This window comes from Amblyraja radiata, chromosome 2, assembly GCF_010909765.2.
Source record: "Amblyraja radiata isolate CabotCenter1 chromosome 2, sAmbRad1.1.pri, whole genome shotgun sequence".
Lineage (NCBI taxonomy): Eukaryota > Metazoa > Chordata > Chondrichthyes > Rajiformes > Rajidae > Amblyraja > Amblyraja radiata.
Genome location: NC_045957.1, coordinates 59,222,052 through 59,246,348, shown reverse-complemented (window position 1 = coordinate 59,246,348; position 24,297 = coordinate 59,222,052). Strand labels below are relative to the sequence as shown.

General features: G+C 42.6%; 1 protein-coding gene across 7 annotated transcripts in view; it reads right to left on the bottom strand.

Annotated features, from left to right (window-relative positions):
* rbms3 (RNA binding motif single stranded interacting protein 3) overlaps positions 1-24,297 on the bottom strand; it is a 1,345,529-nt gene that overhangs the window by 105,887 nt on the left and 1,215,345 nt on the right. The window lies entirely within an intron of this gene.

The window sequence follows — 24,297 nt, the reverse complement described above, 5'->3', positions numbered from 1 at the left end:
TCCAGAAATGCTGCCGGTCCCGTTGAATTACTCCACCATTTTGTGTCTATCTCCAATCGTCTTGGCCGCGCTCTGGCAGTAGGAGTGGGGGCGGATCTGGATCCGCAATGGCCGTGAGCCCCAGGCCGAGCTTGGCGATCATTTGCCTGCTTCTGCTGCTGTTGGAGGTGAGATGTTGCGCCGCGTCCCAGGGTCTTGGGCCTGTCCCACTTTGGCCGTCAGTTACGCGACAGGCAGGTGGCGCGTGACGATTTGGTGCAAGACGAAGTCCACACTCCTCCCCGCCACTCCACACTCCTCCACACCACTCCATGCGCCCGTCCCGCTACCCACACGCTAGCAGGTCACGTAAATGGCGCGTGAATGATGGCCAAGTGGGACAGGCCCTTAAGCCTTGATCAGTGACCTCCCTCTATTATAAATTCAGAAGTGATGTTTGCAACAGCCCAGGCAAACATTTGCAGGTAATGACCACCTCCATCAAGACAAAATATAAAACTATCCTTGATATTAAATAGGAATGCCATTGTAATTTATTTTCAGGAGGAGCAGTAAGAGATAATCACCATTGGGCTGAAAATTAATTGGATCAGCCACGTTGATATAAATATCACACCATCAGTTGCACAAGATGGTTGGTCACCATCTTCTCAAGAGCAATTAGAAAAGAACAATGAATGCTGAGTCTCATTAGTGATGGCAAGGCATCAAGAATAAATAGAATCTGAGAGTAAAATAAATTGTTTGCTCGGCATAGTTTAATCTTAAAAGTGATAACGGGGAAAAGCTGTTAAATTTGTGACTGAACACCATGACATCTGTAAACACACTTTCACCTTCCCCTTGTACTGTCAAAATTAAGTATTTTCTTGGCAGATACTTTGTTGCTGTTGGGTTATTCAAATGCTCAAAAAAATATTTTTATTTAAATTGTGAAGTTTCCTTGGGGAAAAGGGCATATCATTATACTTGTCTTTACATGGAGGTGAGAGTTTATACACATCCTCTCTGGGGGGCATTAAGTATATTTAAGCATAACTAGCTGGTTATGAAACTTAGCTGTAACCGAACAACAGCATGACCCTCGTCTGTCCTAGGTGCTAATTTACAACAAAGTGAGCAAAAACACGCTGGAATATTACACATAATAATAAAAATTATTCAGCTAAATAACCAGGAAATCGTTTTTTTTTCCTCACTCGGCCATAACTCAGCTCACAGTTGACAGCAACAAAAAAAAAATGGAAACTGACATTGCACAAGGAAATTTTCAGAGCAAGATGATAACTTTTAAACTAAATCTAAACATTAAACCAAAAGTACCTGGGTGTTGATTAAAACATCCTTCAAAGGATCAAGCAGAATTTGTATAAAACATATTGGATAGAGGAGACCACAATAAGGAGCTTAAAGTATCACAAATCTTATTTAAAAGTATCACTAATGATGAAGTAATCTAATTGTGAAAGTCCACGAAGCACAGTCAAGGGTGAAAATGGGATAGGAGGCTTTTTTAAGGCTTGCACAGAGAAACAGGTTGTCAGACAATCACCATGTATTTCTTTACATTTGGATTAATTTAATTTTATTAATTTTCTTAATATATCAAGCATATTTAATCTGGACTAGAATGATGTACCCCTACATAATACTGAGCACATAACACATTTATTATTTCCCCAATTCAATTATGCATGCCATGGATTTGTATAAGAAATGTATTGCAGCCTGAACTCCTTTCACAAAACATCAGATGATGGACAGATCAACATAAAACCTTCACATCTACACAAATGATTCATTCAAATTCTTCACACCTCCAATTTCATTATTGGCAGGATAAAATTCTGAAATTTTATATTTATCTGAGGTATGGGGGCACTTTCACCACACAGGCTACAGTAATCCAAGAAAGTGGTCTGACCAATACCTCTTCAAGTGTACAGTTGGGAAAACAATTATAGCCTTGCCCATGATACAATACAATACAATACAATACAATACCTTTTATTTGTCATTTGAACCTCACATGAGGTTCAAACGAAATTTGGTTTCTGCAGCCATACAAAAAAAGAACCAAGACACACACCAACACAATTCAATTCACAGAAACATCCATCACAGTGAGTCCTCCTCACTGTGATGGAAGGCAAAACTTAAACATATCTCTCCCCTGCACTCCCCTCTCCCCCCCATGTCAGAGTCAAAGACAGAGTCAAAGCCCCCGGCGGGCGATGTTAAATGTCCCGCAGCCATTAAAGCCACGCCGGGTGATGCAAGGCCACGCACCGGGTCTTGGTGTTGGAGCCCCGGCGGGCTCTTGGTGTTGGAGCCCCGGCGGGCGCTCACAAAGTCCCGCGGCCATTCCAAGCCGCGCGGGGCGGTGATGTCAGGCCCTGCTCCAGGTAATCTTCAACCCCGCAACTCGGGCGGGAGAAGTCGCCGCTGCGGAAGCCCCGAAAAGCGGTCTCCCAGCAGGGACCCGCGGGCTCCCGGTATTACTGTCCACAGACCTGCGGTAGGAGCTTCCGAATCTCCGGGTGTCGGGTCACAGCAGCGCTCCACCACAGCTTCACCCGCTCCGGACTCGGCCAGCTCCGTGATGGTGAGTAAATCCGCAGCTCCGCAGCTCCGCGACTGGAGACCCAGGTCATTCCTGTTGGAGGCCGCTTCACGTTGCAGCCCCAACGACAACGGAGACCCGACAAAGAAAAGGTCGGGTCTCCCGTGCAGGGGAAAGACCTTAAAGTTCCCCCACCCCACCCCACGCCCACACACATACCCCGACAAAAAAAACAATAAAAACTACATAGAACAAGACAGAAAACAATAAAACGACAGACGGACTGCAGAGGCTGCTGCTGACAAGAGTCGCGCCGCCCACACAAGATGTAAGATGTTATGAAAAAATAATTGTAATAAACTAATATTTTTTTTAAATGACCAAATCATCTACCATGCTTATACATCTCTACCCATTTGCAAGTTGCACACTCCTTCACCTGTATCCACCTCCGACCCCTACTCAAAACATCAAATAGAAATGTTCAGATATGCTGCCTGACCAACTGAGTTACTCTAGCACTTTATGTCTTTGTTTGTAAACCAGTATCTGTGGTTCCTTATGTCTGCTGATCACTAGTCAGGCTTTGCCCCACCTCTCCCTCTCTTTTCCTGCTCACTCCCCTTTACTCTGTCAGTCTGAGGAAGGGTCCTGACCTAAAACATCACCCTATCCATTTCCTTCCAGATGCTGCCTAATCTGCTGAGTTCCTCCAGAGAAGTTTGAGAAAATTCAGTACGTCATTGAATACTCTATCGCACTTCTACAAGTTAAAAGTGGGGAGCATCGAGACTGGTTGCATCGCAGCCTAGTTTGGAATGAAGCAGACTGCAGAAAGTGGGACATTGCCTGGTCCATCATGGATATTGACTTCCCCACCAAAGGGATCACAGGAAACGCTGCGTCAAGAAGGCAGAATAATACTCCAACAACTGCAGAACAACATTGCAGGAGGAATCTGCAGTTCAATAGACAATAGACAATAGTGCAGGAGTAGGCCATTCGGCCCTTCAAGCCAGCACCGCCATTCAATGTGATCATGGCCCCCATATCCCCTGACTCCGCTATCTTTAAGAGCCCTATCTAGCTCTCTGTTGAAAATATCCTGACAACCGGCCACCACCGCCCTCTGAGGCAGAGAATTCCACAGACTAACAACTCTCTGTGTGAAAAGGTGTTTCCTCATCTAAACTCCAGAGTATACAAGCCCAGCCGCTCCATTCTCTCAGCATATGACAGTCCCGCCATCCCGGGATTTAAACTTGTGAATTTACGCTGCACTCCCTCAATAGCAAGAAAGTCCTTCCTCAAATTTGGAGACCAAAACTGCACACAATACTCCAGGTGCGGTCTCACTAGGGCCATGTACAACTGCAGAAGGACATCTTTGCTCCTATACTCAACTCCTCTTTTTATGAAGGCCATCATGCCAATCGCTTTCTTCACTGCCTGCCGTACCTGCATGCTTACTTTAATTGACTGATGAACAAGGAACCCCCCAAATCCCGTTATACTTCCCCTTTTCCCAATTTGACACCATTTAGATAATAATCTAACTTCCTTTTTTTGCTACCAAAGTGGATAACCTCACATTTGTCCACATTAAACTGCATCTGCCATGCTTCTGCCCACTCATCCAACCTGTCGAAGTCACCCTGCATTCTCATAGCATCATCCTCACAGTTCACACTGCCACCCAGCTTTGTGTCATCTGCAAATTTGCTAATGTTACTGAATCCCTTCATCGAAATCATTGATGTATATTGAAAATAGCTGTGGTCCGTGCACCGAGCCTTGCGGTACCCCACTAATCACTGCCTGCCATTTTGAAAGGGACACGTTAATCCCTACTCTTTGTTTCCTATCTGCCAACCAATTTTCTATCCATGTCAGCACTTTACCCCAATACCATGTGCCCTAATTTTGCCCATTAATCTCCTATGTGGGACCTTTATCAAATGCTTTCTGAAAGTCCAGGTACACTACATCCACTGGCTCTCCCTTGTCCATTTTCCTAGTTACATCCTCAAAAAATTCCAGAAGATTAGTCAAGCATGATTTCCCCTTCGTAAATCCATCCTGACTCAGACCGATCCTGTTACTGCTATCCAAATGTGCCGCTATTTCATCTTTTATACTTGACTCCAGCATCTTCACCACCACCGAAATCATGCTAACTGGTCTATAATTCCCTGTTTTCTCTCTCGCCTTTCTTAAAAAGTGGGATATCATTAGATACCTTCCAATCCACAGGAACTGATCCTGAATCTATAGAACATTAGAAAATGATCACCAATGCGCCAACATTTCTAGAGTTATTTCCTTAAGTACCCTGGGATGCAGATCATCAGCCCTGGGGATTTATCAGCATTCAGTCCCATCAGTCAACCCAGCACCATTTCCTGCCTAATGTGGATTTCCTTCAGTTCCTCCGTCACCCCAGATCCTCTGGCCACTAGTACATCAGGAGAATTATTTGTGTCCTCCTTAGTGAAGACGGATCCAAAGTACCTGTTCAACTCATCTGCCATTTCCTTGTTCCCCACAATAAATTCACCTTTTTCAGTCTTCAAGGGTTCAACTTTGGTCTTAAATAATTTCTTCCTCTTCACATACCTAAAGAAGCTTTTACTATCCTCCTTTATATTCTTGACTAGCTTACCTTCGTACCTCATCTTTTCTCCCCGTATTGCTTTTTTAGTTATCTTCTGTTGCTCTTTAAACATTACCCAATCCTCTAGCTTCCCACTCTTGTTTGCTATGTTGTACTTCTTCTATTTTATTTTTATACTGTCCCCGACTTCTCTTGTCAGCCACGGTCACCCCTTACTTCCCTTGGAATCTTTCTTCTTCTTTGGAATGAACTGATCCTGCACTTTCTGTATTATTCCAAAGAATACCTGCCATTGTTGTTCCACTGTCATCCCTGCTAGGGTATCTTTCCAGTCAACTTTGACCAGCTCCTCCCTCATGGCTCCATAGTCCCCTTTGTTCAACTGTAATACTGACACCTCCGACTTACCCTTCTCCCTCTCAATTTGTAGATTAAAACTTACCATATTATGGTCTACCTCCTAATGGCTCCATAACATCAAGTTCCCTAATCAAATCCAGTTAATTACACAACATTAAATCCAGAATTGCCTTCTCCCTGGTAGGCTCCATTACAAGCTGCTCTACGAATCCATCATGGAGGAACTCCAAAAGCTCCCTTTCTTGGGGTCCAGTACCAACCTGATTTTCCCAGTCTACCTGCATGTTGAAATCTCCCATAACAACCGTAGTATTACCTTTACGACATGCCAATTTTAACTCTTGATTCAACTTGCAACTTCAATGAGGACATGCTCAAAGATGAACTACATAATCCAGGAGAACTCCAACCACACAGCTGTGGCTTTGCCTGTGGCTGTCAAGCTGGAAATATCTACATACTTTGGACTTTGTGAATGATGCTGGTTTTCCCAGCACACAAGATGCTATTAACTCCAGGAGCATCACAATGTGTGGCAGTGTGAACTGTGAAGAGGATGTTAGGAGGTTGCAGGGTGACCTGGACAGGTTGAGTGAGTGGGCAGATGCGTGGCAGATGCAGGATAATATAGATAAATGTGAGGTTATCCACTTTGACGGCAAAAACAAGGGGGCATATTATTATCTCAATGGGGTTAGGTTAGGTAAGTGGGAGGTACAGCAAGACCTGGGTGTCCTTGTACACCGGTCACTGAAAGTTAGCGTGCAGGTACAGCAGGCAGTGAAGAAAGCTAATGGAATGTTGGCCTTCATAACAAGAGGATTTCAGTATAGGTGTAAAGAGGTTCTTCTGTAGTTGTATAGGGCTATGGTGAGACCACATCTGGAGTATTGTGTACAGTTTTGGTCTCCTAAGTTGAGGAAGGACATCCTTGTGATTGAGGCAGAGCAGCATAGGTTCACGAGATTTATCCCTGGGATGGCGGGACTGTCATATGAGGAAAGATTGAAAAGACTAGGCTTGTATTCACTTGAGTTAAGAAGCATGAGGGGGGATCTTATAGAAACATATAAAATTATAAAAGGACTTGACAAGCTAGATGCAGGAAAAATGTTCCCAATGTTGGGCGAGTCCAGAACCAGGGGCCACAGTCTTAGAATAAAGGGGAGGTCATTTAAGACTGAGGTGAGAAAAACGTTTTTCACCCAGAGAGTTGTGAATTTATGGAATTCCCTGCCACAGAGGGCAGTGGAGGCCACGTCACTGGATGGATTTAAGTGAGAGTAAGATAGAACTCTAGGGGCAAGTGGAGTCAAGGGATATGGGGAGAAGGCAGGCATGGGTTATTGATAGGGGACGATCAGCCATGATCACAATGAATGGCGTTGCTGGCTCGAAGGGCCGAATGGCCTCCTCCTGCACCTATCTTCTATGTTTCTAATGTGAGAGGTTGAATTTACAAACGGGACTATAATATAACCGATGAAAAAAGTCTACTCTCCCAATATCGTCATATCTGCTGTGGTGTTACCACACACAACACATCCTAAAGGTCAATGCCCTGTAAAGCCAGTAGTTATCAAGCTTTCTTACTGTAGTAATTTCAAGTGATTAGTATTTCACGCTCCACGATAATGAAAGGTGACAACTGAGTATCATGCTGCTTACTAACCACATGATTTTGACACTGTTGTGCAATGCTCTACGTGATTGCACTGTGCATACTATGCCAGAACACTGTCAGATAGAGCAAACAAACAGCGTGCTCAATCGACAGTCTGTTTTCTAGACTGCAGTGAAAAACTCAGTATCCAGCAAATATCCTGTCTTGTTCCCCATGATTTGGAGGAAGATGTAGATTTGGAGAAAGTTGTAGAGTAGGAGGAGGAGGGGGAAGATAGAGGAAGCAGTAATGGGTATCAGTTCTCTGGCTGGTCTGGTCACGGTTAATTCTTTGGACAGTATATAATACAAAAAAAAAAAATTTCTATCCATCAGAAGTCAATGACTTGCTTTCCCACTGTAGCTAAACATAAGTGTCCAGTTTTGCACTATGTTAAAATAAAGAGAATGTAAAATTAATATTCTAAACTAAATGTGTACACCTAAATGTGTAATTGATTAAGAAGGAACTGCAGATGCTGGGAAATCGAAGGTACACACCTCCCCCCTCGACTCCATTCAAGGACCAAGCAGTCGTTTCAGGTGCGACAGAGGTTCACCTGCACCTCCTCCAACCTCATCTATTGCATCCGCTGCTCTAGATGTCAGCTGATCTATATCGGTGAGACCAAGCGTAGGCTTGGCGATCGTTTCGCCGAACACCTCAGCTCGGTCCGCACTAACCAACCTGACCTCCCGGAGGCTCAGCACTTCAACCCCCTCCCATTCCGTATCCGACCTCTCTGTCCTGGGCCTCCTCCACGGCCAGAGTGAGCAACACCGGAAATTGGAGGAACAGCACGTCATATTCTGCTTGGGGAGTCTGCATCCTGGTGGCATGAACATTGAATTCTCACAATTCTGTTAACCCTTGCTGTCTCCTCCCTTTCCTACCTCAGCCCTCGGGCCCCTCCTCCTCCTTTTTCCTTTCTTCTCCCCGTCTCCCCCCACCCCATATCAGTCTGAAGGGTTTCGGCCCGAAACATTGCCTATCTCCTTCGCTCCATAGATGCTGCTGCACCAGCTGAGTTTCTCCAGCAATTTTGTGTACCTGTGTAATTGATTAGGCTGAAAAGGAAGAAGACACATCAGCTATCTGATATTGCATCATGATTGGGTCCTCAGTTTTAAAAGTTGAAACTATTTCCTTGCTGGAAAGGATGGGTATGACACTTTACAAAATGTGTTCTGCAAAGCTGGGTTCTCTCCTCTCTGTGCTCCTTGACAATGAATCTCTACTTTAAGGCCTGTTTGCAAATGCACAAGTATTTTATTGTGCATAACCTATCAGCATCCTTCTGGTCCAAACATAATGGCCTGCTTCTTTTAACATCATGTTAAATTTGCTGGCAAGCAATCACACCTCTCTGATTGACATTCATGATCAGTTGCAGCCACATTACACTTCCCTTCAAGAAAAGGATATTATTTTAAAAAGTTACAAATGTACTAAAGTAAATGATTCACTGGCCACGAGCCCTGATATCACTGTCACAAGCAGGCAGTAGCAGTTTTGACTGCTGCCAACATCCTGGGCCATTGAAGAATAGGCTAATCACACGCGACAGAATCACAGAATAATTACAACATGGTGGGAGACCATTTGGTCTGGCAAGTCCACATGTTCCATTGAAGAGGACAAAGCGCTGGAGTAACTCAGCAGGTTAGGCAGCATCTCTGGAGAATATGGATAGGTGACGTTTCGGGTCACCTATCCATGTTCTCCAGAGATGTCTGACCTACTGAGTTACTGCAGCACTTTATGTTCTGTTATGTGTTAACTAGCAACTGCTGTTTTTTGTTTTTGTATATCGAAGAGCAATGGCCTTTTGCTTGCTTTCAATTAGGTACTAACTGTTCACAATTTTCTGTACTGATATTTTATCAGAATAACTAATGTAGAATAATTTAGTTTCACGTGTTTATGCTGACCATATCTACTCATTATTTTCCTCTGTGTTCAGTTTTCCATTGTCAACCACAAATCTCAGTAGATTTAGCAAAAGCAACTAAACTTTACTGCAGTAGATGTCATGTATATTTCATGAAAGGTGCTGATATAGCAAAAAAAATGGGAGCTACATCAAGTTTATCAATCTTAAGAGTCAAAGTGAATTTGATGTTAAACAAATACAAAGCAGCAGTTAAGAAAACAACCAATAAACTAAAAAGCCAAATCAATACTAAACAGGTCGAATCAATAATGTAACGGTCAGAGGGAGTAATAATAAATCTATTCAATGTCATATTCTGACTGCACCTTGATTTCTGCAAATGGCTCCGGCCTTCAAGAAATAAATGTTAGAGTGAGTGCAGTCTCAAAACTGATCCTTGCTAAGAGGTCTGAAGCAATAAAAAATGGATGGAAAAACTTCAACCGTTAACCTAGATAAGAAGCATCTGGCAGGTAGTTTTATATTGGGTCTCAGTCACACGGGAGGCCTGGTCCTCCAACGCAACCCATCCCCCAACGCAATATTCCACCACTCACCCGTTCCCCCAATGCAACCCGTTCCCCCAACGCAATATTCCACCACTCACGCATAGCCCCTAACTGCACAGGCGTGGCTCATTTCCCCTCATCCCCGAGCACTCCCTCCCCCTCCTCTTTATATGTGGGAGGGGAGGGAAGTGGGGTGTGTGGCGGGTGGGGGGGGTGTGGGGTAGGAGGGGAGGAGGTTGTGTGGGGGGTGGAGTGTGTGTGGGGGAATGTGTGGGGGGGGGGTGTGGTGGGGGTGTGTGTGTGTGGGAGTGTGTGTGTGCGGGGGGGGGGGTGGGTGTGTATGGGCGGGGGATGTGCGTGTGGGCGGGAGTGTGTCTGTGTGGGCGTGGAGGTTTGTGGGCAGGGAAGCTTGTGGGGGGGAGGGGTGTGGGAGCTTGGAGAAAAGACAGAGAAAAGCCATGGGAGAGAGGGGGGCATCAAGGGGGAGGGGGGAGGTGTCAGCAAGGAGGACCAGAGGGGTAGTGGCTGGAATTGGCAGTGTGATGGGGAATCACAGCGGGCGCTGGTCGTTGGTCGTTCTCCTCCGCCGTGATCAGAATCTCCGCTTTCCATTCGGCGACATCAGCGACATCTCCGACTCAGGGCTGGGCTGGATCTCCGACTCTGGGTTGGGTCTCTGACTCTTGGCTGGGTCTCCCACGCTGGGCTGTGCTGGGTCTCCGATGCTGGGCTTGGTCCGTCTCCGGTGCTGGGCTGCTTGGGGCTGGGCTGGGCTGGGCTGAGCTGCTTGGGGCTGTTTCGGGTCCCTCCGAAAGTCCAGTTGGAAACCTCCGTCGGCCATCTTCAGTTTCAGTAAAGACGCGATGGCGCAGGAAGGGCAGTCCGTCCCGGGGAGTGACAGGGCAAGAGACTAATCCTCGCGGCACTGACTGGCAGGAGAAGAGATCGATCTGCGCATGCGCAGTTTTTAAGATTTTTAAACCTCGCTAACTTTTTACGACATTCAACCGATCGGAACAAAACTTGGTGCACTCGCAGCACAGGAGAACGGCGAGTGAACTGGTGAAAAATCATAGCGCTATTGCGAACTGTTTTTGCGCAAATAAAAAGACTGCCAAACCGGAAAATAACAAGGTCAGAGTTTTAGTTATGTATAGATATGGATCCAGAAAAAGCTAATCCCTAACCTTATTTTAAATTGTTGCAACAGGACTTGGTTTCAAATGTTTTCATTTTCATACAAAGAGAGAATGCATGGAATATACTTGCAGTCAGAATATTGGAGACATAACACAGCTGCTACAGTGGAGAAAGAAGGTTAGACTATCTTTCTGGACAGTTAAATGAACACAGGGCAAATAGCTACTATCATCTGAAACAACCTTTTCATTTTGTATGCAAGGATCGTGGTAGTTATTAACTCTCCCAATTATAATTGTAAAGATTTCTGTACTGTTCACTGACACACTGCACAATATATTTATTTTGCAATTATGATGGATTAAGAAAGCCCCAACAAAACATTTGGCAGAAACAACTGCATGAGAAGTAAATCAGTAAGAAAATGTGTTTTTTTTTCAAACTGCTCTGCTACACACTGAGCACTGCAAATATGCCTTCCTCTGGCTGTGGAATGTTTCCTTATCTGTGTAAGTAATTAAGTTGCAGATCTCACTTTCAGTCCTCTTGGGAGTTTAAAATCTTCTTAAACTTAAAATGGACACCCTGCTAGACTGCCTCCTATGAGGAAAGGAACTCATAAATGCAGCCAGTTTTATTTTTGTGGAAATACGGTTTGCTGTCAACGTGCACCATAATTGGATTTTGCACAAGGAGGAAATTGGAAGAAGTGTTCCAGGAGGATCAGATGACAGATAAATCAGACCATCTGCACCTGACATTATGCCAAGAAGCATATCTATGGAGCCAGACACTCTACTTGGCAATGGCCAAGGGAACTGCCTCCACAGTGTTAGGGTAAGCAGTAATATTTTCGAAGCTGCACCATCTGCTACAAAGAGGTGTAGCTAACATTCATCAAAGGGACAGTAGTATTAACAGAGTGTCAAGATCACTTCATTCTTCAGCAATTCTTCTCAGGCCAACATTTGTAATGTCAACCAAGCTGGGCACAACTGTATGAACGTTAGCAGCGGGAACTGGTCACAGTCATTTGAAGCACACACCACAGCACAGAATTACAGGGACCATTCATAGCATTCACACCACCGCCATTCTGGCAGCTACTTGTTGTCACAGCTTGCAAACCTGCTTGCAAACATTGGTGTAAACGCAGCAGGGTGCTGGCTCGTGGTAAGGTTATGCACACTGGGGTTTGGAGATTTATCTATAACTGGAGGTCTGTTCGTCCTGGAATTCAATGAATGAAGATTGTGTAGGAATGTTTGCTACAATCAATAACCCAAGAACAGAATTTGTAATAACAAGGTATAGTGCGGTTGATGTTTCAATGGCGGGGTTTGGGAGGGGGAATAGCAATACCAACAGCAAGATGGTACCAGTTGAAACTATCTCGTCCTTCCTCTCCCAATAGATGTGAGCATCTAAATTGAAATTTAGAAACAAGTGATGTGTTTGAAATTTCAGAGTTCCTCACCATCTTCTTGTTCCACATCGACACAAATCTTAACCCCAATCCCACTCCCTAATTCAATCTTGTCCCACGTATTAAATTTCTTATAAAACGTTTTTAAAAGTTTAATCTGAGATTCAAGTTTCAGGATCACATGCTGTGATAACACAATTTGACCAGAACTGCACATGGTGAAAGGTTGTATTGATGTCACCTTATGTGGGAATTTAGTTCTTTGTGGTAAAGATGGCTGAAACTGAGTGAACATGACAAAACCCAATCAGCGCTTGGATATTGGTGAGCTAGTGACAATAGATAGTGCTGTGATAACATAACACAGAAATCAATTATAATGATCTGGCAATCTGCATCATTGATCTGTTTTTATGATATAAATACTATTTAGTATGCTCGCCTCCTCCATGTTTGAGAAAGCCCTGTGGAATTTGTTTAAGTGTTGGGCCTCAGAGTAAAGTCTCAAATTAAAAGCAGTCCTATGCTTTGAAGCAAGGTGAGATCTCAGCTGCTGGATAGACTGTGGGATTAGTTTGAAATCCTGGTCGTCAAACACACCTTTCCTCAGTGTGACGACGACTCTGGCACAATAGTGGTAATGGTAAACTTCTCTTGAATGTCCTTTTTTGCTGAGACGTGGCTCTCAAGGTATGAAAGATGATCCAAGCTCAAAGGGGTGTAATTATTCATCTTGATGAAGCAGTATTGTGTGGCAGGAGGGCAGAAGGCCTTTGTCTTTGGATGTTTAGTTTGAGGCTCTTTTTTTCCCATATGCTTCAGAGGAGGAGTCAATAATGATTTAGAAAAGGCTTCCAACCTAATTTGATAACTAGAATTGGACCAATATAGTTCTTGGACTGAAGATGGTACAAGTTGAAGTTTCCCATTCCGCCTTCAATTTAACTCCATTCCAGCAAGAAGCTTATGGAGAGATGCTGCAGTATTGTAGTGAGGAAGATGAGAAGGCTTCTGATGATGATGGTGGAGCATTGCTGCTCTGAATTAGATTGGGACCATAGTGGACCATATTTGTTCAGATCACCACTTGGCTGTAGCAATGTGAAAATTATAACACATTTCTGGGGACTGCTAAATTCATAACTAATTCTCCATAATGTTTCCCACTTGAAGGACTCAAAGGCATTTGAAAGGTTTCAAATGCCAAGTACAGGAATAGTGGGTTTATTCTCCTTGTATTTGTCACGAGGTGAAAATCACATCTATGGTATCTCGGCATTACAGAATTGGCATTTAACATCAGCTTAGGTAGTCTGTTCACTGAGATTTTCTGCTTGAAATTTTGGAGAACAATTCAAAGGTCTGATGCAGGGAGCAGGTGTGAACACTGAGTTGAAACCAAGACCTTCAGGGCCCACTTTATGAAATGATACATAGTCACAACAAAGCACCCAAGGCATCTACATACTGTATTCAGAATTAGTTCTGCACAACACCAATGGCATATTTAATAGTTTTATTCTATTAAATTTTAACAATGATGCAGCACCAATGAAATGTGTAAATGTATGTAAATATGGCCTCACAATCATAATGCTTACACTATCAGTTTCTGTCATTTGCATGAGAATTACTCTCTATTAATAAATCTCTGTTTATTCTAATAAATAATACCAATTGTTATACTTGTAACCTTATTTGAGAGTTAGACTAATGTAAGGAACATGTCAATTACATAAGGAGAAACTGACAGCAAATCATTTTTCACCATCTCAGGATCTCTCGAAGTACTCAACAGCCAAATAAATACTTTAAAACATCACCGACTGTTGCGATTTGTAATTTGTTGCAACCAATGTGTAAACTGTAGAGCAAGCAAAGGTAAACGGCCACATCATTTTTTTTAGTGATTTTAACATAAGAACCTAAGTAGGACCAAGAGTATTCCCACTGAACCCGCATTAAGAAATTCACCATTTATCAACATCAAGGTTGATGTTTTATCTCAGTATCAATTTCCTGTATATTCCTTCAGTAACTGAAAACCTATTGATCTTTGCATTGCATATATTCAGCAACTGAGACTTCAAATACCTCTTAGGTAGAGAATTCCATAATAACATTGCTCTTTGGGTATTTGAGAGAAGAATTAAGTGAGAGGGAATTAAAACTGGAAGTGGAAATGAGAAATGTAATAAGAATTTTTTTTAAAATGAACAAAAGACAAGCAGCAAATAAAGTTATATTTAAAAGAGAAGTTTGAGAGCAATATATCTAAATGTATGCTAAATATATCTAAATGACCCCACAGAGGAGCACCAGGCCATTATCTCTAGCACCATCACTGGCTTCATCGCTTCCGGCTCCCTGCCTTCCCAAGCCCCCAACCTCATCGTTCCCCAGCACTGCACGGCCCGATTTTATCTTCTCCCCAAAATCCACAAACCCGACTGTCCTGTCAGACCCATTGTTTCTGCCTGTTCTTGTAACACCGAACTTATTTTTACATACCCCAACTCCATCCTAACCCTCTGTTCAAATTTCTCCCTACCTATGCCCAAGACACCTCACATGCTTTTCAGCTCCTTCATTTCCGTTTTCCAGGCCCCCACTCACTCATCTTCACCATGGATGTCTAGTCACTCTACACCTCCATCATCCACCAGGAGGGTCTTAAGCCCTCCATTTCTACTTCACCACAGAACCAACCAATCCCCGTCTACTAATACTTTCCTCCGCCTAGTGGAGCTGGTCCTTACCATCAACAATTTTTCCTTTGACTCCTCCCATTTCCTCCAAATCCAAGGCGTAGCTATGGCCATGCCTGCCTCTTTGTAGGGAACATCGAACAATCCTTGTTCGAGGCATACCGTGGCCTTATCCCTGAACTCTACCTCCGCTACATTGACGACTGCATTGGTGCTACCTCCAGCACCCATGCAGAATTCACTGACTTCATCCATTTCACCAATAACTTCCATCCGGCACTCAAATTCACCTGGAACATTTCCGACATCTCCCTACCGTTTCTAGACCTCACCATCGCATGTAACAGACTACTGACCGACATCTATTAAAAACCCACTGACTTCCATGGCTATCTGGACTACACTTTTTCCCACCTTGCTTCCTGTAAGGACTCTATCCCCTAAAACCAATTCCATCGTCTACGCCGCATCTGCACCCAGGATGAGGTGTTCCAAACCAGGGCATCGCAGATGTCCTCTTTCTTTAGGGAACCGTTCTCCTTTTCTACTATAGATGAGGCTCTCACCAAGGTCTTCTCAATATCCCACAGCTCCGCTCTCACTCCCCATCCCCCTATTCATAACAAGGACTGAGTCCCCCTTGTCATCACCTTCCACCTTACCAGCCATCGCATACAACATATAATCCTCCGACATTCTCGCCACCTCCAATGGGATCCCACCACTGGCCACATCTTCCCATCTCCTCCCCTTTCTGCTTTCCACAGAGACCGCTCCCTCCGTAACTCCCTGGTCAATTCATGTTTTCCCACCCAAACCACCCCATCCCCTGGTACTTTCCCTTGCAACCGCAGGAAATGCTACACTTATCGCTTTACCTCCATCCTCGACTCCATCCAAGGACCCAAGCAGTCTTTCCAGGTGAGGCAGAGGTTCACCTGCACCTCTTCCTACTTCATCTACTATATCCGCTGTACCAGGTGTCAACTGCTCTACATCGGTGAGACCAAGTGCAGGCTTGGCGATCGCTATTGTCTCCATCTCTTCCTTTATTTTTCTAGCCCCTCCCGCCCCCCCCCCCCCCCCCCAACATCAGTCTGAAGAAGGGTCTCGACCCGAAACATCGCCTATTCCTTCTCTCCATAGATGCTGCCTCACCCACTGAGTTTCTCTGGCATTTTTGTCCTCCTTAAATGTATGCTACATCAGCAATCAAGTAGATGTATCAATGACACAAATAGTGGCATATGGGCATAATCTAATTGCTACAACGGAAACATAGCTGCAGAATGATCAAAGCTAGGACATCATTATTCCAGGTATTCAACATTTATAATGGCCTGGAGAAAGGAAAAGCTTATGGAGTATTGCTGTCGAAGGAATTATATCAGTACAGTAGTTTGAAAGAATATTGGCTCAGCAGATTTTATTATACAATTAATTTGGGTGGGTTTAAAAAGCAGCAAACTTAGAAAACTGGTTATAAGCTTCCAAATAGGAGTTGTGATGTAGGACATGACATAAATGGGGAAATTAGAGGTGTCTGTAATAGGAGTAATACAGTAATCGTATGGGACTTTAATCCAATCATCAATCAAATTAGTACTAACAATTCCTGGAATGTATACAAGATGTATTTCTACATCAGTTTTGTTGAAAGAATCCAAACAATTGTTTTAGATCAAATTCAGAAAAGGGTTACCCATCATACAAAATAACTTGTATTAAGTCTGATGGTGATGTTGTACAAATAGAACCTCGGGGTTTCAGCATAAACATTAACATTGAAAGTTGACACAAAATGCTGGAGTAACTCAGAACAGGACATCACCCATTCCTTCTCTCCAGAGATGCTGCCTGTCCTGCTGTGTTACTCCAGCATGTTGTGTCCATCTTCGGTTTAAACCAGCATCTGCAGTTCCTTCATAAACATTGAAGGTTGGCTGGGGCATTTTGGGAAACAACATGAAATGACATGACAGTTGATAGGCATAAATAGTATCATATCATATACTTATTAAAAGTCTGATCATGTACGTGTGTATATGTGTGTGTATATGTGGTTGTCTTTACATCTTCGCAAAAACACCACGCGGTAACAATTACATTTTTACATATTCTGATTGACATTTTTCCCCTCTAGGCAGAGAGCACCTTCACATAACATATTATGCTTTATCTCTCGACTTATTCTCGATTTATTACTGATTAAAAATTTAAAAAAATCAAAAGACTTTGAATTTAAAATGACCAGCTTCAAACGATGACGTAGGCTAGCAGTGATCAGCTTCATTGAAGATGTTGCCTCTTTTCCCCCTTAGATTCTTTCTTCCTCTTTGGAATGAAATAATCCAGCCTCTTCTGGATTATTCCCAGAAATACCTGCCATTGCTGTTCCACCGTCATCCCTGCTTGGGTCCCTTTCCAGTAAACTTTGTCCAGCTCCTCCCTCATGCCTTCATAGTGCCCTTTGTTCAACTGCAATGCTGACACTTCCGATTTTAACTTCTCCCTCTCAAATTGCAGATTAAAATGTTATATTTAGGTCTCTCCTAATGGCTCCTTTACCTTGAGTTCCCTTATCAAATCCGGTTCATTACATAACACTAAATCCAGAATTGCCTTCTCCCTGGTAGACTCTGGTACAAGCTGCTCTAAGAATCCATCTCATGGGCACTCTACAAACTACCTTTCTTGGGGTCCAGTACCAACCTGATTTTCCCAGTCTATCTGCATGTTGAAATCTCCCGTAACCACCATAGCATTATCTTTGTTACACGCTAATTTTAACTCATGATGCAACTTGCACCCTACCTCCAGGCTACTGTTTGGGAGCCTGCAGATAACTCCCATTAGGGTCTTTTTACCCTTTCAATTTCTCTGTTCTATCCACAATGACTCTACATCTTCTGAATCTATGTCACCCCTCGCAAGGGACTGAATTTCATTCCTTACCATCCCACCCCCTCTGCCCACCTGTCTGTCTCTTCAATAGGATGTATACCCCTTGAATATTTAGTTCCCAGCTCTGATCCTCTTGCAGCCATGTTTCTGTAATTCCCACACCATCATACTTACCAATTTCTAATTGAGCCGCAAGCTCATCCACTTTAGTTCTTATTCTTCAGGCATTTATATATAACACTTTTAATTCGGTATTCACCTCCCGTCTCACACTGGTTCCTATTTCACCAGACCTTACTCTCTTATCCCTTCCTGAACATTCCGTCCCATTAATTCGGGTGTCTTTCGTAACTTTTCCTGTACTCTCTTCCCCTTGAACTCCATCCTTCTAATTTGTCAACCCCTTTTATCTCGGGGCTAAGGGAATCAAGGGAAATGGAGAAAAATCCAGAACGGGGTACTGATTTTGGATGATCAACCATGATCATATTGATTGGTGGTGCTGACTCGAAGGGCCGAATGGCCTACTCCTGCACCTATTTTCTGTGTTTCTATGTTTCTAATTGTTTTTCCATCTCTTGCTTGCCTTTTACAACCGCAATAAACTCTAACAGATTTGTCAAATATAATTCCTCCTATTAATTAATGTGGATTGTGCCCAATCCTATTACTAGTTTATGAGTGCTTTGTTACTATTTCCTTAATATTCTGGACAAGGCACTGACATTTATGTCAAGGGAGTAATCTAGTGTCAGGATAACTGGTTGAAAGATTCCTGTTTCTTTTTCCCTCCTTTCTTAAATACTCGAAGTACATTCAAGTCTTTGGCACCATCTATTCCATTTTGGAAGATGACAACCAATGCAGTCACTTTCTCCATAATCTCCTTCAAACACAATGATGCAGGTCATGATGTCCTAGACATATGGGGGTTTTTTTCAGTCTCATTAACTTACTCAAGACACTAATTTCTGATTGAACTAAATCACTTTCAATTGTTTACGTAAAGCTCTTTCATATTATCAACATTGTTACAAATGGCCTCTAAACCACCAAACCTTGAATTAACCATTTTCATTCCGAAACTACATCTAAAAATAACCTGTTCTCTCTTTGGTCATATTATTTATAATTAGAAAACAATTCTTTATGCATTCCATGAATTCATCTTCTACACTGGTACTACTAACTTAAATTGCCCCATCTGTAACTACAGATATTGGAAATCTGAAATAAAAACAGAAAATTCCAGAAACACTCAGCAGGTAATGATTCAGATCAAAGACCTTTCAATAGAACAGTTATGATGAAGAGTCTTTGAACTGAAACATTAATTCTGTCTTCTCATAGATGCTGTCTGACCTGCTGAGTGTTTCTGGCATTTTCGGTTTTTATTGGCCAGTTTATGTGCACATTAGAGTTCTCATGATTATGACACTAACCTTGGTACGTGCACCTTTAGTTCCCAGATGTATACTGTACTCTGCTTTACCAACAATGTTTATAATAAGCCTACATACAACTCGTCCCAATACTTTCTACCCATTGATGTTTTCAACACCATCCAAATTGATTCTATTTCTCAATTTTTTGAACAAAGGTCCTTCCTCTTTGCTGCCATTCTTTAATGTTAGAGCAAACCTGCCTTCCTTTCTTATTTTACTTCTAAAAAGAAGCTAACCTGAATTATTTAATTCAGGATAATACCTAATAGTAAAAAATAATACTTATTTAATAATATAAAATAATACTTATTTATTTCTGTTTGCATGATCCGTTCGCCCATCGTGACATGCATGCTGTGTACATTCGAATAATGTCCTCAGTTTTGATTATTCACCGTCATTCCCTTTTCTCACTCTATTTGGAAGTATATGCTTATGTCTGCTCTGTCTGTTCTTGGTAGACTCTGATTATTATTACCCATTTTGCTATCCTGTATGATATAGCGAGACACGTGTTGTCAAAGTGGTCTTTATTAAGTTAACACAAAACAGGTCTCAGAACCAACAACAAGGGGCAAAGGCATTACCAGCAGTATATATACCCCAGGGGACACCCGTGACCCGCTCTTCCCGCCAAACCAAGTCACATGACCCAACCCCCATAGCCGAGTGGCTAACCACCATGGGCCACCACAATGATTACTTTGCCCTTTCTCATTCTGAACTTACTCTCATTTGAACTTAAGCTTCATGTTCCCACCCTCTACTCACTTGCATCCTTGACCTTTTCTTTATTTATTTTAACGCCCGCTGCTGCAGCATGTTATTGACTTGTCAGATTTTGAAATCAGAAATTGTAAAATGCTGCACTTAAGTACATTCCTGGATTCAGCTCAAATCTACTTTAGTCCATGTCATAGGAGCAGTATTAGGCCACTTAGCCCATCAAGTCTACTCTGCCATTCAATCATGGCTGATCTATGTTTCCTTATCAACCCCATTCTCCTGCCTTCGCCTTGTAAACTTTAACACCCTTACTAATCACCAGGGGGCACCGTACGATGGCTGCCTCACCACCGGTCTGTCTTGTCTTTTTCCTTCTTTGTGTTTTTCGTTTGTTGTAAAATGTATGTTTTAGTTTTGTATTTTGTGGGGGTGGTGGGGGATACTTTTTAAAATATCTTTCATCAACGAAGATGCAACTTTTTCCACGTCATAGCTCCGTCTACACTGTGGCCTAACATCGTGGAGCTGGCGGCCTCTTGCTGGGACCTCAGAGCTCCAACTGCGGGAGCCTGCAGTCTTTAACATCGTGTGCTGGCGATCCCTTTGCCAGCGGGAGCCTGGGGACTTTAACAATGTGGAGCTCGCAGTCCCCGGTTAGAGACCGACTTCGGAAGCTCCAAGCCACGGGAGCTTCGACCGCCCGACTTGGGAGCTTCAATCGCCTGACGCGGGAGCTTCGATCGCCGGCAGCGGGAGCTTCAATTGTCCCGACTGCAGATGGTTTGACTCCCCCGGCGGGAGAAAAGGAGGAAAGAAGATAAGACATTATTGCCATCCATCACAGTGGGGAATGGGGAGGAGCCGCTGTGGTGGATGTTTATGTCAAATTTTTATGTAGTTCTGTGTTTTGTTGCTTTTTTGGTATGGCTGTATGGCAAACCGAATTCCTCTTATGTTGCAAAACATACTTGGCTAATAAATTACGATTATGATCAAGAACCTGTTAAAAACACCCACTGCCTTGGCCTCCACAACTGTCTGTGATAATGAATTCCACAGACTCACCACCCTCTAAATGACTAAAGACATTTCTCCTCGTCTCCTTTGCAGTTCTAATTGCAGTAGCGCAGTCTTGGGCTTGGATTTGTTCCTTAATATTGAAATATTTCAAATCCAAAATGGTTCTGGATGGAATTCACGAATAAACTAAATGCTCTTTCAGGATGTGCTGCCAATGAGCCTGCAGCAAATTAGGTCAGCATGCAAAAGGCAACAAAAGATTGCTCAAGAGTACTACTTTAGAAGTATCTATGAATGCTTAAGGACAGATTTTAAATGAATATATATTTGCCAAAAGTACAAGCAAAAGTGACATAATTTTCACTGAAAGTAGTTGCACACAGTTCCTATACGTAGTAGGATCCATTCCCTGGATTCCCTTCTTCAGCATTTTTGTTCCACATGCTGAAAGCTAAGCCTTTCATATCATTGTTGACGTATAATATAGCACAGAACGCTGTTTACATCAGCACTGTCATGGCAAATTTGAAGGTAATTTTAAACATAAGATATACCTGTCACCACACCGTGAAAATATTCTAAATGCATAGGAATCATGATTATGGTGACACCAAGCGCTGGGCTCTGTTTAAAACAAAAATAAGCTGCTATTTGCAAGAGTAAATGAAATAGATTTATTTCTATAAACTCAGTGGTAATCTTCAAAGACCAATGCTGTTTTGAAACTTTACTCACAAAGATTTTTATCCTTGCACTCAGGCAGGTCCCCTGGCTCTGCCAATGTGAAAATCAATACCACTCCCCTGAGTTCTGGATAGTATCTGAAATTATTTTATGGACTCAGCGTGTTCATGCTGTTCAAATGAAGAACAGTACTTTGGAGAAAATTCATGGAGTGCATAAGAGTTGCTATTTCTAGTGGAACTTACGGTAACAATGGGGGAACAAACATTCCAAAGAACAACATTGGGTTGCATGATGCAGCAGAGGTAGAGTTGCTGTCATAAAGCTCCAGAGACCCACGTTTGATCCTGACTACGTAAGGCGTTTGTATGTTCTCCCTGTGACCACATGGGCTTTCTCTGGGTGCTCCGGTTTTCTCTCACACTCCATATAGGCTTGTAGGATAATTGGCTTCTGTAATTAAAAATTGCCCCTAATGTGTAGGATAGTGCGTGGGCTCAGTGGGCCAAAAGGCCTGTTTCCACTCTAAAGTCTATAGTGCATTCCGAGAGGTATTTTAGATGTAGCAATGTGTAATAAGAAAGATGAATTGATTTGGTCATTAATGTTCACAAGTGGCCTGTTCAAAACCAAAGAAAACATAACGTGACAAGTTCACATTGCACAGTGTATCAAGAATGTGGGACTGAATCCATACAATGGGATTATTCATTTACCAATTCAAGGTTCTTGCATACAGTAATTGGAAAATAAAATGTTATAGTGTAGAATGTTGCTGCATAATGGAAGTGGTAAAGATGATTTGATATTTCAGATAACTTCATTTTATACTGCAAATAAGAATTTAAAAAAACTAAATTTCACGGTGCTCATCAAGTTAACATTACATAATTACCTCCATACGCTCCTATATAAACATAAGATAACAATGAGCACTGATACGTCATGGACTACTTTGGACATCAGGAAACATTTTTTCATTCATCAGCTTTTGGATATCTCATTTTCTGTTTGTATTATAAGATAATATGAAGGCTGTGGATGCTGGGTTTAAACGTGACATTTTCAAAATTGCAAATGATGGATTGCTTAGAATTGGATTGTTAAATGCAAGAAAAAAAGATGAAGCAAAGACGGGTAAATGGATTTGAGGTACAAATCAGTCATGGTTTACCTTAAAGAAGGAGCAGAATGACCTGATATTTTTCCTATCTCAGAATAAACATACACAATGGTTACAGAAAGGGTCAGGAGGCTGTCATAATCCCGTTCTGTCAGAGAATAATGAGAGCCATGTGGAAGATGGGAGGAATAAAATAACATCCAGCAACTGCATATGAATTTAAGCCACAAAAAAGTGAAGTGGCGGGTTATAAATGTGTGATTAATTATTTTAATCTAGTAAACAATGGTTATTTAACTTACTCTTCTGGAAATAAAATTTTTATTTCTGACATTTTGAAAGTTGAAACTGATTTGTTCACTCACATTCGATTTAAGAACAAAATTAAACCTAGTTCTGCACATTGCCTTATTTTTTGTAATTTTGTTTGATTATTATGTTTTGGCAAAGGTTCTTCGCATAGTGATTGATAACTGCATTACTGCCGAATAGGTGGTCTTTTGCCCAAATTGACTATGGTAATAGCTATTATCCCCTCAACTTCATGCACCTTGATTTAATGAATAACTAAGCTCCAGGGAACCTCTCCCTAAAATGTGATAATAAGAACACTACAGCCTGACATCAGATTCCCTGCAAAGATCCAGTGAACCCAACCAGGGAAGCAGTAGAAGGAAAACAAACTCCAACCTCCACCAGGTGGCACCAAATTAATGATTATTTTCCAGTGAACTTTGCCTCTGCAACTCGGAGATGCTTTTACAAATTAGCCATTATAAATTATAGAGCATAGAACAGTTCAGCACAGGAACAGGTCCTTCAGCTCATAATCTCCATGCTGAACATGATGTCCAATTAAACTAGGTGGGGGGGGGGGGAAATAGGAGAGGAGAAGGAGTAATGGGTTGTTAGAGATTACCTAGGAATGGGAAGGGGAATTAAAGTGGTTAGAAACAAGGAGATCCAATAGGTCTTGGTGAACCGAGTGCAAGTGTTCGCCGAAACAGTTGCTGTGTGTATGCTTGGTCTTGCCGATGTACGGGAAGCCACATCCGGAACATCAGTTGCGGAGGGAACGGTCTCTGCCAAAGGTGGGAGGTGGAGATGGAAAGATATGTCAGGTGGCGGGATTATGTTGGAGGTGACGGCAATGTCAGAGGATGAAGTGTTTTAAAGCGGAAGCTGGTGGGGTGAAAGGTGAAGACCAGGGGAATTCCATCCTTGGACAGAGTATGGGGAGAGGTGAATTGAGAGTCGAAAGTAGGACACAGAGATGACGTGGGTGAAGGATCCATCTACAACAGATGGAAACCATGTTTACTACTGAAAGGCATCTCGGATGTCCTCAAAAGGAAAGCCTCATTGTTTGAATGACAATAAAGGATATTGTATTGTATTGGATTGTATTCTTGACTTGATTTAGTGATAGAATTTCTAAATTAGCAGCTTCAACACAGACTTGCTATTGTGCAGGATCAG